Genomic DNA, 13,329 nt, shown 5'->3' with positions numbered 1-13,329 from the left:
TGTTAGTCACGCCAACATAATTACTAACACAAATGTTCATTAACAACATTAAAGTTTGTTTAAATTTTGTCAACCACGGCGACACAAAAAATTTGCATCATGATTTTAATTAAAACATACTATTGACACACATGACCAGAAAAAAATGGTGCATGATGTAACAATGTTTTTTGAAATAAGAAGATTTCTTCAAATAATCATTCATATTAAGTAATTTTATGGACTGAGTTGTGCTGTACAGTGAAGGAACAGTGGGAAACTGTTGAACAATGAATGAACACTAGTAAACCGAAGTACTTTGCTAGCAGTTTTGGTAAGTTACTTTGTTAACTTACCAAAAACACATCCTATGATGATGTGATTAAAGGGATTGTTCACACAAAAATGAAAATTCTGTCATTAATTACTCACCCTCGTGTCGTTCCAGACCTGTAAGACCTGACTGACTGACACGGAAGAGAAGAATTATTAAATAAAGTTTAATAAAAAATTGTTGAATTATTTTTTTCTTTGTGCACAAAAAGTAATTTCTTAACTTCATAAAATTACAGTTAAACCACTGATTTCACGTGGACTATTTTAACAATGTCTTTTATTATCTTTATGGGCCTTGAACGTGTCAGTTGCATTGCTGTCTATGCCGGGTCAGAAAGCTCTTGGATTTCATCAAAAATATCTTAATTTGGTCAGTGCCGATAGCCTTGCGGGCAGCGTGCCGACATACAGCGCCATTGAGCTACGGGCATCTTGAGTACGAATCCTGGCTCGAGGACCTTTCCCAATCCTGCCCCTATCTCTCTCCCGCTACGCCTCCTGTCAGTTCTGATCCATCCAGTCATAATAAAGACAAAAATGGCAAAAATAAATCTTTAAAAAATATATATATATCTTAATATGTCTACCAAAGATGAACAAAGGTCTTACGGGTTTGTAGCGAAATTCAGGTTAATCAACGACAGAATTTTAATTTTTGGGTGAACTCTCCCTTTAATGAGACATAAATTATCATTTAATAATTAATCAGTCTAGTCACAAAAGAGAATGCACATTGATGACTGATCTTAAGTCTTAAAGCGGAAACTTGGAATTCTAGATGATACATGAGTTGCCAAGTTGTGACGTTGGAAGGGGAATGTCGACTGAAACATGGCCGAAACACTCATACTATGATGTGTCAAGTTTTGAAGGTTGCACCCTCCGGAGGTCGCATTTGTCTGCCACATACAACATGCCTCATGTGACCTCCGGAGGACACAGCCTTCGAAATGAGACAATATATACATTTGTATGATATATACATGATATATATATATATATATCTTGCAAATATACAATTACCAAGAGTCAAGTCAGACATTCGACAGCCATAATTACTGACGTTAACACACAGGGAAAATGTGTAACGGACGCCTCGCAGATACAAAAATAATGTTTTTATTAAAAGGTATTTAACATTAAACATCAGCGAAACCCTAAGAATTCACAACATTTTTTTTATAATAGTGCTCTCATTATAACGTTATGTAGGCCTATATGACTAGTTATTAATGTTCTGCATTTTTGTTTTGAGCTGCGCGCACTGAAGATGACCAGTATAAAGTATTTGATAGCAGGTTTTTAATCAATGGGATTTAACTCATCATTTATCTCATATAAAGTGACGTGACATGTGGCCAAGTATGGTGACCCATACTTGGAATTAGTGCTCTGCATCTAACCCATCCAAAGTGCACACACACACACCGTGAACACACACCCGGAGTAGTGGGCAGCCATTTATGCTCGGGGAGCAGTTGGGGCACCTCAGTCGTGGTATTGAAGGTGGAAGAGAGCGCTGTACATTCACTCCCCCCACCTACAATCCCTGCCGGGTTACGTTACCTTTGGGTTACGAGTCCGACTCTCCAACCATTAGGCCATGACTTCCCCATAGAATATGCTTCGTTATTTATACAACATAACAATAATATTACGACTTAGGCTATCTGCAGAAAATGCCCCGGCCCGAATGCATGAACGTGTCTGCGCGGCTCTGAATGTACTTTTTTTGTGGACGCGTTCTTCACGCAACAACGTGCAGAAACACGGCAACTAAACTCTAAAAATTCACAGCGTTTTATTATAATAGTGTTCTCCTTATAATGTTATGTATATGACAGTTCCAGTCATAGTTATTAATATTATGCTCGCGCTGCGCGCTGAAGAGATAATCACCGTAGTACTACAATGAAGCGCTTTACTGCAGCGCAACTACAAATGCAAATGCAACTTATACGGGATAAATAATATATACACGACATATATAAACCGGCTTAAATGTTTTGAAATCACTTGTACACTACCTGATCGAAAACCCCAGTCTTTCACTCTGTCAATTTGAGTCTTGTTAAAGATTTAAATCCCTGCCACCAAGATGCTTCTCTGTCGACCACGGATTATGGAAAGTTAAATTTAAATCTATAGGGGTGGTTGGCTTTATTTACGCACGTTAAAATATTTATTTAAAGCGTCTTTCTTTTCAGATTCTTATTTACAGCATTATCTTAATAGGCTCTATATTAACTTTGGGAGAAAATCGGTAGTTCTATGTGAAATCAGACATTTGAGCATCCCATATAGTCAAAATGGCATGATCATAACATCCCGCGAATATTCGATTGTAGGCGCGTTTCCATTACCCTTCAAATTGCGAAAAGAAAATACGCCTAATGGAAACGCGTCAATTTCGCAAAAACGGCCATATATCGCAAAAAAGTTTTTACGTTCGCATGAGGTGGTTTTTCAGGCAATGCGAAAAATGAATAATTCGCAAAACTGCAATGGAAACAGCTTTTTCGCATTTACAGGTCACATGGCGTATGTAAAAAGTCATATGATCATTCTTCAATGTACTATAACCTCCAAGAAACACTTCATAAGTGGCCGCGCTCCAGCAAAAGGGGCTTTCCCTGCTATTAACACTTAGACTATTTACACTGCACACGTCTGCGGTGCAGTGTGGCTCTGATACGGTCACTGAAGCTGATTACGGCCACTCAATGCTTGTGTTAATGTTTTTATACAGTCTATGGTTTATTCCAGCCGCGCCATTCACGTTTCTGAAGCGGCTCTCTTTGCTATGGATCCAGATCGGCCTCAAAAATAACACATTTGCCAAACAAAATTCATAAATGCACAGCACAATTTACATTTACAAAATCCGATTCGTAAATTCAAAACACAATTCATAAATACACAAGTAAAAGCATAAATATTTCCCCAAATGCTCACACAAATGCATCTTACCTAAATAAATTTAAAATGTTTACACAAATATGTATATATAAATTTCTTGAATTAATTTCCATCACACATTTATGAATAATGGTACATGTATTTATGGATCGTTGAATCTGCATTTGCAAATCATCACACATGCGTGGACTGCTTTGAATTTGTGTTATAGTATAACTGGTGTTTGTAGGAAGACTTTAGTAAACACAAGATGAATGGGTGATAAACAATCAGTAAAACAACGATTTAGATGCTAAACTATTGCATAATTTTAAATGCGATTTGTAGTCAGTGGGTTCTAAAATTACCATTGCGACCAGCTATAATCATAAGAAAATGCCATCAGATAAAAAAACGACTTTACTGTTCAGAATCCTGGGCTGATGCACTAGAGAATATTCATACATGCTCTGTCAACTCTAGGCATTGCCTTATACAATTTAAGATTATCCATCGACTCCATTATACTAAAACAAAATTACATAGACTTTTTCCAGATGTCTCCCCATATTGTGACAAATGTCAGACTGATATAGCCATTAACAGTGTTTAGCAGTAACGCGTTACTGACATTTGATTTCAATTTTTAGTAACGGAGTAATTTAATGCGTTATAATTTTCATAATAGTAATTATAGAGTATACTATATCGATCTACACTTACAGACTTTAAATTTTGGTTACTGGAGAGTGTGAACATTAGCGTCCTATACACCGCAAAACCCTGAGTGTCTCTGTGAACTGGAGCGCGCACACACAGAACATTGCAGCAGGGAGCAATGCCGTCATCTTTGTCCTTTAATTCTAAATACAGAATAAGAACATACACAATCAAGGCCATATCGCCAAGTGCCTCCCCTACACATCTCTCTCCATGACAGTGACAGCCACACTTTTTATAACAAGGCAGTAAATGAACCAAACCCACCCGAACTAACTTGAACATAAACACAAATAACATTGCTAACGCAAAAACTCAACCATCTTGCTTAATTAACACATAAATCAACTCTAAACAAATACCCATAATGCACCTGGCTGCTAGCGCTCACTGCCATTACAATACCAAACCATGCACGCAGCAGCCGCTTGCTTTAGCTATAAATAACAGTGTTCTGTGAATGTTGATGCTTTAATAACGAATACTTATCGGGAGCGTGTATGCTGGGATTTCATAAATGTAATGGAGAATAAAGTAACAGTAACTAGTAATGTAACTAATTACTAATTACTTTTGAAATAAAGTAATCAGAACAGTAACATAATTACTTTTAAAAGGAGTAATCGGTAATCAGTAATTTAATTACATTTTCAGAGTAACTTATTCAAAGCAGTCCACGCATGTGTGATGATTTGCAAATGCAGATTCAACGATCCATAAATACATGTACCATTATTCATAAATGTGTGATGGAAATTAATTCAAGAAATGTATGTATACATATTTGTGTAAACATTTTAAATTTATTTAGGTAAGATGCATTTGTGTGAGCATTTGGGGAAATATTTATGCTTTTACTTGTGTATTTATGAATTGTGTTTTGAATTTACGAATCGGATTTTGAAATGTAAATTGTGCTGTGCATTTATGAATTTTGTTTTGCAAATGTGTTATTTTTGAGGCTGATCTGGCTCCATACTTCTACTACTTTACATACTGCTTCTGTAAAGATACACCCATAAGCCTCCTTTGAATAAATATAGCCAAAATTCCACCAAAATCCATTGCCATGACTTATCGCGAGAGGCAAAAGGTTACATTTAAGTCTCAATACATTGGTTAATGGAAACGCCGTCATTTCGCAATACTTTTTTATCGACATTTGTAAAATATCGCCAAAGTTTTGGGCAAATCTGTAATGGAAACGCGCCTTGTGAGATTGGTAGTCGAATCAGGCTCCTCCTATCCAAGCATCGAATCGTCGACTATTCACCCCTAATATATATCACTCTGGTTTCACGGTTTGCTTTATGTAACAAATATTTAGTTATTTAGTGATACCATGAGTAAATATAAGTTATAGAACATTTTTAATTATAAAAATATAAGTTATAGAAAATTGAGAATTTTCATAATTTTTAATTCAAACGTAATCATTTGGGTTTACAGTTCACAATATAAATCTTTTGTGGTGTTTAGACCACTTTCTTGTTATGTTTCTGAGTTGAATAGGCCTACGTGACACATTGTAATAAGAAACGCCCGACATGAGTTTCCCAGGTGCACATGAAGGCAGCATAAGTTATGTGCTAGTCAGAATGTGTGAGTCATGTGAATATGCTCTTTCCATAACAACGTACAAAAACACAGTCAAGTAAAGCATAAAGAATTCACAAAATTGTATTACAACAATATCCAATCCATCTCACTCCCTAAGGGCGCAAAACTCTGGACTTTTGGTAGTACCTAGGATAGCAAAGTCCACTAAAAGAGGTAGAGCTTTTTCGCATTTGGCTCCCAAACTCTGGAATAGCCTTCCTGATAACGTTTGGGGTTCAGACACACTCTCTCTGTTTAAATCTAGATTAAAGACACATCTCTTTGGCCAAGCATTCAAATAATGCATCTCATAATCTTGTACTGCAGTTATATCTGATCAAATGCACATTATTATTCTTTAGTTTGGGTCTGATGAAGAGCCTGCGTGCTCGAAACGTCACATATGCTATGCGACAGTCTTTTTAAAAAATAATTTTTTTGATACTTTTGGAGCTTTGGTGTTGCCGACTTTGCGTCTAAAATATTTTTAGTTTGGGTTAAACAAATCAATTTTGCTTGGTTGGAACAGCAGTATTAAATGTTATTTCAAGGACAGTTTGCATATCGTTATAAATAAAATATCCAGTGTTTGATTTAATTTTGCACTTTTTCTTCTTCTGTCAAAATGTTAGACCAAGTAAAATTTAAAAAATATAATGAATATAAAGAAAAAACCTGTGTTGAATTTAAAGAATGTTTTCATCAAAAGGCAAAAACTGACCAAAGTAAAACAAAAACAGTGAAAAGACATTTCAACACTGCTCCTGAGGGAGGTTTCCCATCCATCCTATCTGTCACACTAGCCGCTCGGTGAGGCAACAGTGCTGGGACGGTCATGGCTAATGGGGGCTGCAGCAGGTCAGGTCAGTTTGGAGAAGGAAACGGGGGAAGAGAGGTAGAGGTGACCTTCTTACTGTACCATTTTAGCCTGTCCAGGCCGGTGCGGTAGAAGGGATGTGTCCGTGGGGAAAGTCAGACAGATGCTGTTTCTCTCACTCTCTCTCTTTTTCGCCCTGTGGGTGAGACAGAGTGCAGTCTGGCCCATGCAGCTGCCACCCGCACCATCAGGAGCCTCTTCTGCCTGCTTCTCAATGACCTACACACTAAACTTCACTTTTGCTGGGACCACACCAGTTCAGGCAAGAACAGCTTTAGGAACGTAACCAGAGCTTCAAAAAAAGCATCTTTATTGACAGATCATGTATTGACATCTGTGTGTGCTTGTGTGGGTGTCGATGATGAGTGAACGAATGTATGGGCGAAGGGGGTTGGGAGAAAGAGCCAAAAGGGAGGGGAGGCTTCATACCAGCTGCTAAACATGACATTTCCTGGCTGGGCCTTCGGTCCCCAGCAGGGGCGACATCTGTGTGCCTGCATTTCATCCCCCTCTGCTCCTCAGGCAAGATGGCTGAACTACCTGCAAAAGGGGACAGGCCCCAGAGACAGCCAGCACTCTCTACTCCAGCCAGCCAAAGTCTCTCCCAGCTGGGCTCCTGTTGCCTGGGGCCTGAAGTCCAGGCACCCAGCTGCAGTGTCTACCCTTCCCCTGGCCCTGTTTGATCCTCCGCCCGCAGTCCCTATGTACACACACCAGTCACCTCCAGCCCTCGGAGGAAAGATCATGCTGGCTTCACAACTCTGAGCTGTTCACTCTGGAATTAGAGGTTTTTGGTCTTGAGGGAGCTATATTTGTACATAGCATGCTTTCTTCATTGCTAACTAACAGTAATGCTACTATTTTTTCAGTAGCATGGTGGTGGCTCAAATGATTGGTTCCTTATAACAAACTAATTTTTCCAGTGATCAGCAATGTAGAGAGACAAAACGCTATATCCCTTTGTCGCTGAACAGTCAGTAGTCAAATGTTCATAATAATGAAATGAAAATCAAAAAAGCTCTTGCTGATATGAAGCGTCAGAAAGTCTGATTCATTTCAGGGAACTCAGACATAAACCAGATCAAAAAGAAACAATTTACTGATTGGAGTCTCTGTGCCTAAGTTCAGTGTCTGAAATCAGTTACTGTCAGAGTACTGCATTTATTAATGTACTTCTCGAGTGTTCTCGACTGTTGGGTCTCCTATAATGTCAGCCACTTCATTATTATTATATTATATAAATATCATATAAAGTGATAGTCAAGTCACGTCACCATAATTTATATAGCGCGTTTTACAATGCAAATTGTGTCAAAGCAGCTTTACAGTATTAAATGGGGAACTAGTGTGTCATTCTCCTCTGGCCAGATAAAACCAGCAGTTTACATCTAGGCTGCAGCAGAGTCAGACTGCGCAGAGGACTCATCTGGTTCCCATGGTCTTGTCCCAATTGTCATCTAGGTGATGAGGTCTTCGGCTATATTATGGCATATTTATACATATACATAATACATATTTTGAAACCGTTCAAAAGTTTGGTGTCTGTAAGATTTTTTTTTATGTTTTTAAAATAATCTTGCTTTTAATAGAATAAAAATAAAAGTTTTTGCTTACATACTCTATGTGTGTGTATGTAAGCAAAAACTTTTATTTTGGATGCGATTAATCGTTTGATATTTTAAATATATTTATATATAATATAAATTTATACATGTAAATATTTTCAAAATATATACTGTATGTGTGTGTATTTATATATACATAATAAATATACACAGTACACATATATTATGTAAATAAAATTTTATTTTGGATGCGATTAATCGTTTGACAGCACTAATATAAACGTAACATTTCTCTTAAATATATACATGCATGTGTGTGTATTTATATATACATAATAAATATACACAGTACACACACATATATAATGTAAACAAAAACTTTTATTTTGGATGCGATTAATTGCGATTAATCGTTTGACAGCACTAAAATCAAACAGTTGGTGAAAGTGACAGTTCACCAAAAACAAATAAATAAATTCTGTCATCAATTCCACACCCTCAAATATTGTTCCAAACCTGTATGACTTTCGTTCTTTTGTGGAGCACAAAAGTAGAAATTTTTAAATGTTGTTTTGGACCCCACTGACATTCACTGTAACATTCATTGTATGACCAAAACTTGCCTTCTTTTGTGTCCCACAGAAAGGTGTGGAATCACACAATGGTTAGTTAATTACAACAGAATGTTCATTTTTTTGGTGAACTATCCCTTTAAGTCAATGCAGAAATTGCTGCTTACGTACTGCATATCTTGTCATTTCCAAAGTTCCTGTAACTGTGTACTTTCAAACCCAGCCTGTCTTGGTTTCATGAGAAGATTTAATGACTTTGGAGAGAATGGTGCAGCCCAGTTATAAATGTGAAAAGATTTGTGATTTTTCACCTCAGTTCATTGATGCTAAGTTTCTCACGGAAAATATTGTCCATGCAGATTTTCCTCACAGATCTCAAAACTCCAGTTTAGATTGCAAAACTCCAGGAGCCACAGACTTATCAAAGCCACATGTTGAGTAGAGGACTCTGGTTTGCTACAGTGAACGCCTGGACAGTGTGGTTTTGGACAGTTCTAGTTTCTCATATGTTTGCTGCAAGGTTTCTACACAGACAAAAAAAAGGGAAATGTGTTCCGGGAAGGATGACAGCCATGATTATGTTATTGTGTTGTACGTCATTTTCTAAGCAGCATATACAGAGAGTGTAAACATAGAAGCTGAAAGAACTTTATTGCCTTGGTAGCAATTTTTGAGTAAAGCATAGCCATTTAAGAAGTCACCATAATGGTTATGATACTCTGAGCATATTTAACATAGTGAGCATTTGGAAACTTGAAAAACACCAACACTCTCATGACTTTTAAATGATTCCCAAAATGATTTCAAACTATCAAAGAATGAACTCTGAATCCAGGAAAACAGATTTATTTCTAGTCATTTGCATTTCTACTCATTAGCCGATCCTGTTCTGTCACCATTTTCTGAATAATATTCAAGCACATCTGCTTTGAGTTCCTCAGCAACAGCCAAAATCTTTCTCTCTTCCACTTTGTTGACTAAGTTATCAGCAAATTTCCTAATGGAGGTGATGGGATGTCTTTCCCTTGGGTTAATGATTTCCTTTTCTGTACCGGGCCGTTTATTCATTTTCTTGAGAATTTGGTCCCGCCCTTCACTAAGAGACAATCAGTCCTCTGTGAAAGCGATGGGGCAGTTTGGCAAGGAATGGATTTCCTCATGTCATCTCTCAAGGAAAAAGTGTGCTTGGCTCAGAATAACAAAATATAACACTGTCACAACGTAAGGCAAACCCACAGCCTGTGAAGAGCTGGCACCTAGCCAAGTACTTTTATGAGAGTGGAGGACATATTTATGCAGTACTTACACTAATGGAAGCACATTTAAGAGGTGGAGGCAGGGAGGGACATTTATGCATTTTGTTTTCTCCTTAAAGTTTCTTCTAAGAAAAGTTTCAAAGAGAACTGAAATTAAGTTTAAATGGGCCAAAATCTTACTTAAAAATGATAATTCCTCTTGAGATTTAGTAAAAGGCCTATAAAACCATGTTGTAAAACAAATGTTCCACTACTAATTACCAATAATCTCTGCTTGCAAGTAAATACAACTTGGCCTACAACAATTAAAATTTACATTAGATATATGTAATTTCAGAATTATAGTTTAGAAAGTCAGCCTAGTGTGAAAAGAACCAAACACAACATGACTCTTCTGTGGAATGCAATTGAAAATGATTTTGTTTTTAATGGCTAAATATAATTAGCTTTTCACCAAAACCATTCAAAACACTTAACACAAAATAATCAGCATTATTTAATTTTTTTCATGCTAAAACTCCTGGGAGCTTTATATTATCCATTAACAGTTCCAAACCTGTATGAGTTGCCTTCTTATGTTGAACATAAAATAAGATATTTTGAAGATTGTTGGTAATCAAACAGTTGGTGGTTGCCATTGACTTCCATAGTAGGGAAAAAAATACTATGGAATTCAATGGCAACCACCAACTGTTTGATTACCAGCAATCTTCAAAATATCTTATTTTATGTTCATCATAAGAAAGCAACTCATAAAGGTTTGGAACGACATGAGGGTAAGTAAATGATGACAGAATTTTCCTTTTTGGGTCAACTATCCCTTTAAAATCAGTCACAATGTACTGTCATATTCAGTTCACCCACCTGGATATTGATTAAATTATGTTCTTTGTTTTACAGAAGAAAATCATACAGGTTTGGAGCAACAAGATGGTTAGTAAAGTTATCTTTTCAGTTAATATATTCATGTCTCTCTTCTGCGCACTATAATCTCGTCTGAGGTACTGAAATAAATCACAGAAACAAATTAACTGTACACTAACTAATAAGCGTTATATACATGATGAGTACATTTCTCGTACGTATGTTTCTGTTTCCTCATTTATCAGACACCACCTGAGTATGAGAAAGGTATCACACCATGCACCTATAGGCAAAGAAGTTCAAACATTTACCAAGTAAACGTGTTGCTCAACAATAGAAGCTCACTAATAATCCTGGGTGGTTTGCATGTTATCCTCTATCTGCCCTTTCAGCGGCTTGCCAGCCGCACTCTACCGGCAGATTGCACGCATACATGCAAAATACTATTGGGGGTCATCGTGCAGCTGTACAGCTCTGGGCATCCGCATACGCATATGCATACACTGAAACACACAGGCTGTGAAATATTCAAATGCTGAGACGAGAGTGTTGTCCGTGGTACAGTGCATTACTGTCAAGTGCTACAAAAGAGTTATTCTTATTTTGCACACCCAACAGTCACCACACGCCCTGCTCAATAACAGGTTAGAGAATAACTGTTTGTCTTGCATAAGCTAGACAAACAGCATCAGCTTCATTACATGAAAGATTGGCTTATTAAATAAAGTTCTGAAAAGGATAGTTCACCAAATTGAAATTTCTGTCATATACTCACCCTCATGTCACTCCAAACCTGTAAGAATAGCTTAATGCAAGAGCAAAAAACTACTGAAACAATACTGGTTGATGTTTTCTATGTAATGAATGAATCCTCAAGCTTAAAAAACTACAAAAAAGCAGCAGAAAAGTATCAAAAAGTAGTACATACAACTTGTACGCTATATTCTGATTCTTCTGAAGTCATGCATTTAGTCAGTAAATTGAATGTTTAGAATCATTAATTAAATGATTCTGAATCATTCATTTTGCAAACTGGATCACAAATTTGTTTAAAATATCTGGCTCAGAAGCAATATTCATTGACAAATCAGACATCTCTACCTCTCTCATGAACTCACAAGCGAGTTTAAATAACGATTTAAACCGCAATATAACATAATTGTTGAATGTGGACTACCTGCTTTTTGGTGCTTTTGTATCTTTTATGAAACTTAAAAGCCTTAATCACTATTCAATCTAACTGCATGGAAAAGAGCAACCAGTAAAATGCTGCTTATGTGTTTCACAGAAGAAAATCAGTCATAAGTTTGGAACAGCAAAAGGGTGAGTAAATGATGGCAGAATTTTCATTTTTGTGTGAACTATCCCTTTAACCTGAATCAGAATGAAATCACACACATAGAAGTTAGAATGCTTTAAAGATATGTCTTTTCAGACTTGTCAGGCCTTGCTTTGACACTGATGGAAATGAGAGGCTGATTCCTGTGGTACACCACAGCGAGCTGTAAACTTTCAGAGATGGATGATAACCAGAATCCCTGAGGGACAGCGACACATTTTCTACCAAGGGCTCCCAAAGCACAATACACTGGCATTCAGCAGACAGTGAGTCTGAATCCTTTCGATGTTCCCTGGTTGTGTTGTTGCTGTTGTTATTTGTTTTGGCACATTTTCTGCAGGCTTGCATTCCATAATTTAAGATAATTAGTGAACTGTGCTGACGTTTTGCCAAAATTTCAGACATAATACACTAGTAAATTGATTTTACTAATAACATTTTATATTACATGGATCTATAGAAATAACTTGGAAACCAGTTCAAGTAAACACACTTGCTAACAAGAAATTAAAATATTTAGTTGTGGGCATCTTGTAAGCGAAATGTGAAACTGCAGAATTTAACCAGTTTTTGCTTCCACCAGGAATGATTCATTGTTCTGGCATTAAAATCCAATAACCCAGTGGTAAATGAACCCTTATCTATATCTTCTCGGAACATTGTTCGTTATGTAGTTGACATGGATGCCAGTGGAAACCCATGTATGTCCTGCTTTTGTAACTTGGAACATGTAGAAGGTGAAGTTTCTCCGAGGCAGTTTTCACTCTAATGGATCAGGGACCGTTAGGTGACCTGACTGCACTTGTGCTGGAGGAGGTTCATTACTCTGCGATGAAATACAGAGCTGAAGCACCTCTTCAGCTTGGGATGAATCTGCTGATGGCAGCATTTGATGTGCCAGGTATCCGATTAGAAAAGGAAAGTTTCAAAATGCTGATCAGCACAATGCACCTCACTGATACTACAATGTGTGGTAGATGTCTGTTTTACAAACTTTTGAAAATTCAGATGATGACACCAGAAAATTCAGTTTCATGAACAAGTATTTACATTTACATTCTGTTTGATTGATTGTTTTGGGTTTTTTTGCATCCGAACCAGCTTCAGTTTTCATTTGAAGTTAACGTTTTTGTAATTTTATGATTTTGTTTTGTTTGTTTTTTTTATATTTCTGCATAGCTTTAATTCATTTTTATTTGAGTTTTAGTAATTTTTGTATTTTAACTTAAACTTATTTTATTTCAGAAAGTTCCCAAGGCAACATTCCTATTTTTTATAGAATTTTTTTTTTAAGTTTAAGTTTTTTAATTGAATGTTTATATTT

The sequence above is a fragment of the Sinocyclocheilus grahami genome, unplaced genomic scaffold (assembly GCF_001515645.1).
Source record: "Sinocyclocheilus grahami isolate Dianchi unplaced genomic scaffold, SAMN03320097.WGS_v1.1 scaffold362.1, whole genome shotgun sequence".
In the NCBI taxonomy this organism is placed as follows: domain Eukaryota; kingdom Metazoa; phylum Chordata; class Actinopteri; order Cypriniformes; family Cyprinidae; genus Sinocyclocheilus; species Sinocyclocheilus grahami.
The sequence above is the reverse complement of the archived record's forward strand: the minus strand, read 5'-3'. Positions refer to the sequence as shown.